Below are 6,000 nucleotides of genomic sequence, written 5' to 3'. Positions count from 1 at the left end.
GGGCCAAGAGGGGAGACGGACCGGAACTAGAAACGTCACTTCCGTCTGCGCAGTTACCCAGGGCAGAAGCCAAGCCCCGAAGCCGAGCCCAGGCCAGCGGCGATTGGCAGGTGAAGGCAATGGTGTCCCCGCCCTCTCAGCCGCGCCTCCCCGCCTTTTTGGAGACAGGTTCCACCTTCGTCTCCGAGCCCTACAGGCCCCGAGCTGTCGAGGCCCGTGCTGTGTCCGGCGCCTGGTGGACGTTCCGTTTCTCTGTAGCGCCCACTAGGCCCCCAGCCTCCGAGCCCACGACCCGCCCCTCCCGCTGCCTCCGCCCGCCCGCTTCCTCCGCACCCCGCGCCTCTGCGGCGATGCTGCGCCTCCACCTTCGGGCCGAGGGGGACACTCGCTGACCAACCTCACATGGTTCCGGGACTTCTTTCCTGTTCGACCCCTGAAATGGTTTTTCGCTTTTCCGTTCAGTTATTTAGAGATGGAAAGGGAAAGGCGTTTTTCAGGAGGAGTTTAGTAGATGTTTTCCTTCACCTGCCGTTGGTATAGGATCACAGGAAAGAAGGAAAAGCGGAACCACCAGACCGGTGAAGAGCACGGAACTTGATTCAGTAACACAAGTAGGAGAAGCGAAATGGGGAGTGTAGGCTCTGATCCCGGGGTGTGAGCCTCGGCGCCGTTTCCCAGCTTTCTAAAGCGAATGGAACGGAGAATCTAGCGATGTATCGTGCAGGCTTTTTTCGTGCAGTTTGACCAGATTAGCGGAGCCATGACATGTTAGGAAAGTGATTGATGTGGGACAGAGAAAAATTCTGCATCTCAGAATCTGCAAGTAAAATCTTTTATTACCTGAACAGTAGTTTGATAGCACTTTTCAGTATCTGAGGATTTATGAAGGGGTCTCACGTTGGTTAATTTCTTTGGCGCCTCCTGATAACCTTATGGCCTCAGTATTGTTTTTTTGTGTGTTTTTTTTTAATCTAAGGCCATCAACTGACCTTACTCCCCTTTTTATCCCTGGACCTTGGCCTCCTAAACCTACTCAAAAGACTTTTACCCTTACATTTATCTCCCTCTTTCACATTTAATTTCTCTCTCACGTCTGAATCATACCCAACAACATCTTAACATGTGTTAATCTCTCCCATATTAAAAAAAAAAAAAAAAATCCCTGGAGCCCTGGCCAGGTGCTCAGTGGTTAGAACATCGGCCTGCAGGTTCGATTCCGGTCAAGGGCACGGACCTGGGCTGCAAGTTCTATCCCGCCTCCCTCTGGTCTGGTGGCGAGGGAGCAACCAATGGATGTCTCTCTCTCTCATATCCTGTTTCTCTCTCTTTTTACCCCTTCTTCCCTCCCTCCTCTGTCTCTAAAATCAATGGAAAAATTATCCTCAGGTAAGGATTTAAAAAATAATAATAGTCCCTTGGATTCATTCCCACCAACTGGCCACCACCCCATATCTCTGCTCCCTCCAAAGAATGGTTACTATCCTCAGCTTTCTCACTTCCTCAACACACCCCAGGCTTTCTTCCTTGCTGCTCCACTAACCCATCAGCAGCAAGCTTATCTGGGCAAATCCAACTTATTCTCCGTGTACTTGACCCTCCAGCAGCATTTGACACAGCTGAGCACGCTCTTTTTTCTTGACATACAGACAATGTAATTATTTCTCAGTAATGCGAGTGCCTCGTTTCTGAATCAGAAATTTTTGAACCCTGGAAGATATTCCATCAATATTTTGTACTGTTCATAATGTCACGGTGACACACAAGCTAGTGTGCATTAACATTTTCACCACTATTTTCTTAAATTTAGACAACCAACAAAACAGTAGATCGAGCCCTGGTTTGTGGTGCTGGTCAAGTCCTGTGATGTACATATTCCCACCCTGGCCAATGCCAAGCTAGGACCATGGCCTCAGCAACTGGGAAGAGATGTGCTGCAGTGCACTGCCATCGTGTTTCCACCAGGCAGATACCAGTAGGTGCTATGCGGAGACCCAGTAATACCTAACTGGGTGCTTTGGCTCCCCAGAGGACATTTGGCAATGTCTGGAGATACTTTTGTTTGGTTGTCACATCTGTGCTACTGGCATCTGGTGGGCAGGGGCCAGACATTCCGCTGAACTCCCTACCATGCATAGGACAACTCCCATAACAAAGACTCCAGCTCAAACTACCATCAGTGCCATTGTTGAGCAAGCTTGCAAAAACATCAGCAACCTCAAGAAAATTAGAAGTAAAATATAGTGATGGGGAGGGGAAAAAAACGTTTACTCTCTTAGGTCCTGTGATTGGAGCCTGCAAATTAAACTGACAAAAGACAGACTCACAGGAGAAAAGGCATAACAATTTTATTTGATGTTAATATTTCCATTTTACATGCACACAGAAAAGGAAGGGGAAACCCAAAGAGGCTGTTAATATTGTATACCATGATAACAAATGGAGATAAGTTTGTGAAATGATAAGGCATAGGAAGAGAAGTTTAGGAGTAAACTAATGGAAGAAACGGGTTACGTAAGGTTTGTTGATGCAGACCCACCTTAGTGCCATTGACAATGGTTATTTTCTTCCTCCTGGTATGGGAAAGGAAAAAGGCAACACCTTCTCGAAGGGAAATTACCTCTTTCTTTTAGGCAGCTAAACTCAGGGTAGAGAGCTTTGATTACATCTGCTGTTTCTCACTTGTCTTCAGCTCAATATAATCCTTATGCCAAAGTGGGTATTTTGGGGTAGGATATTCTGTTCCCCTTCAATAGTAAAATAATTAGTAAGTTAGGAGTTTTGAGTATTTATTACCTTTATTTAATTTAATCGTAAGTTAAGTTAAACTTTAATGATTGCGGTTAGCCCGGCTGGTGTGGCTCAGACATTGAGCATGGACCTGTGAACCAGGAGATCACGGTTCGATTCCTGGTCAGAGCACAAGCCCGGGTTGGGGGCTCGATCCCCAGTGGGGGATGTGCAGGAGGCAAGTGATCAATGATTCTCTCTTATCATTGATGTTTCTATCTCGCTCCCCCTCTCCCTTCCTCTGAAATAAATGAAAATGTACTTTAAATAATAATGACTGTATTTAAAATCAGCTCACAACATTTTTGCAATTGAAAATTTGATTATTCTGAGCCAGGGCAAGCCAGCTCCAGTTCACCATCCTAACCATGTGAGTCAATCTCCCATATACAGTGGGGCCTTGACTTATGAGTTTAATTCGTTCCGAGACCGAGCTCGTTAACTCAAATTACTCTATCAACTCAATGCAAAAAATCGGCCGAGAGACAGCTGGTATCTCAAAAAACTCGTTAGTCGGGACACTCGTAAGTCAAGGCCCCACTGTAATTGTAGTCTGGCTCCTGCCTACTTTTTTTTTTTTTTTTTTTAACCTTATATTCTGCTCCTCTGCCTCTTCTCTAAGCTCCGATGACATTTTCTTTCAGCCACTTGAAGACACCAAGCTCCTTATCTCGAGACATTTTTATCTTCTGCTCCCTGTGCCTGGAAACCTATCACTTTCCTATCATTGCCTGTTTGCATAAAAAAAAGTAATGTCTCCTCTTAAAGAGACCTCCCCTGACTACTTGTGCTAAAATACCTGTCATTCTTTATCCCACTACTCTTATTTTTTTCTTCTTTATTGCACGTGCACTTCTTTTGTTTTTTACCTCCATATTTTAAATATCATGTTATTCTACTTATTCTTGATTTCTTTTAGATTAGCTATTTCTGGTAACTTCCTACAATGTGAAATGAAAATTAGCTCTCACACCAAACCACCACAACACACACACACATATCTGTACTAATGAAAGGGTAACATGCTAATTAGGGTGGACGCCTTCCGGATGTCCATCCAAACAAAGCCACAGCGGCTGCGAGGCCCAGGGCTTAGGCCTCACAGCTGCTGCTGCCGGCAGTGGCAACAGCAGCGGGGTGATGGGGGTGGTGCCTTCCCCTGATCAGCCCAGTTGCCTCCCGCAGAGGGAGGCCAGACTACAGCTTAGGCCCGCACCCCAGGGGGAGCCTAAGCCATGTGTAGGATATCCCCTGAGGGCTCCCAGATTGTGAGAGGGGGCAGTCCGGGCTGAGGGACTGCCCCCCATCCCCCAGTGCACCAATTTTTGTGCACTGGGTCTCTAGTGTGTGTGTGTGTGTGTGTGTGTGTGTGTGTGTGTGTGTGTGTGTGTGTGTATAAAACCCACAAGCTGGGCTGACAGTTGTGAGTGCAGCGGCAGTGACAGGAACTTCTCCCGCCTCTGTTGCAGCACTAAAGATGCTGACTGTGGCTTAGCCCTACTCCCCCTAAGCGGTCGGTCAGACATTCCTCGAGGCCTCCCGGGCTGCCAGAAGGATGTCTGACTGCCAGCCTAGACCTAATCTCCTGGGGAGCAGGCCTAAGCAGGCAGGTGGACATCCCCCGAGGGGTCCTGGACTGCAAGAGGGTGCAGGATGGTCTGAGGCCCCCCACCCTCTGAGTGCATGAATTTTTGTGCACCGGGCCTCTAGTATTGGAATAAAATCTTACATTCATCCCTAAACTCAAATCCCCTTAGTCCCCTGGTCCCTCCCCAGAGACAATCACTGTTACCAGTTTCTGGTACCCATTCCAGAAAAGGCAATGGGAAAAATATATGTCATGGCCATTTCACTTCTAAAAATCTAACAAAAATAGTTGCACAGGTATACAAATAGATGTATAAGTTTATTCACTTTGTAATTGTAACAGCTAATATACAATCTGAATGTCCAGTAATAAAGAATAATTAAATTATGGCATATCCATACTTAGGAATGCTGTACAACTATAAAAAGAATGTATTAATTTGGAAAAGTCTCCAACACATATTGTTAGGTAAAGAAAGCAGAAAATATGTACAGTTTTATCACATTAATACAAACAAATAATCCTGTATGATGTATGTATATGTGTATATATAATATATATAACCATGTGCATGTGCATGTATACATATATATTGTTTAAATTTATATATATGAAAAGAGCTGGAAGAATCACACATCTATTAACAGAGAAATATAATCTTTCAAGAAAGGACTTGGCTAGAAGAAATGGAGGATTTTTTACTCTACAGTTTTATATTGTTTGAAATTTTTTCTCCAAAAATGTATTTATGTACTATTTATATAATAATTTTAAAGTAAATAAATCTCAGCAGTAATATGAATAATTTTGAATTTAAAACAGTAATGAGATGTTAGGTAGGGAATGCTATTTACATATTTTTCTGATGTCTGAATATTACCCTGATCCTATGGTTAATTATGAATACCAAATATCGCATTCTGTATGTTGACTGGTGAAAAAGAAAATATAAGAGTATACAAGACCAGTGGACAAGAAAATATAAGAGTAGCCCTAGCCAATTTTGCTCAGTGGATAGAGCATCGCCCTGCGGACCAAAGGGTTCCAGGTTTGATTCTGGTCAAGGGCACGTACCTCAATTGCAGGTTTGATCCCTGGCCTTAGTCGGGGTGCATGCAGGAGGCAACCAATCAATGTGTCTCTTTCATCATTGATGTTTCTATCTCTCTCTCTCTCCCTCTCCCTTCCTCTCTGAAATCAATAAAAAAATATTAAGAAAAAAAGAAAGCAGAAAAAAATATTTAAGAGTAATGAATCTGTATTACAAAGGCCACTTTACAAATCGATGGAGCAAAAAGAAATGACAAGATTTGGAGGCAATTGACTAATTAAAAATGAATAATAAAATTAGAGCTTTATCACACAAAAAAAGAGTAATGAATCAAGGTAATCACATTTCAAAATTCAGTATAATTATTTTTCTATTTTTTCCTCATTTTAAAAAATTTAATTTTTTCTCCTTTAATTATCAGCCGAGGATATGTTCATTAATTGAGAGAGAGAGAGAGAGATCAGTTGCCTCCTCTATACACCCTGACTGGGGATCAAACCGGCAACCTAGGTATGTGACCTGACTGGGAATTGAACTCCCAACTTTTTGGTGTGCTGGATGACACTCCAACCAA

At 43.7% G+C, this 6,000-nt stretch overlaps 1 protein-coding gene across 1 annotated transcript in view; it reads left to right on the top strand.

Annotated features, from left to right (window-relative positions):
- C9H11orf65 (chromosome 9 C11orf65 homolog) overlaps positions 1-6,000 on the top strand; it is an 86,901-nt gene continuing 80,901 nt past the window's right edge. The window contains exon 1 of the mRNA XM_059707996.1: positions 1-110. The gene's annotated coding sequence lies outside the window, so the exon portion shown is untranslated. The remainder of the gene's footprint in view (positions 111-6,000) is intronic.

This window comes from Myotis daubentonii, chromosome 9 (genome assembly GCF_963259705.1).
Source record: "Myotis daubentonii chromosome 9, mMyoDau2.1, whole genome shotgun sequence".
In the NCBI taxonomy this organism is placed as follows: domain Eukaryota; kingdom Metazoa; phylum Chordata; class Mammalia; order Chiroptera; family Vespertilionidae; genus Myotis; species Myotis daubentonii.
Note: the sequence above shows the minus strand (reverse complement) of the source record. Positions and strands in the feature narration are given on the sequence as shown.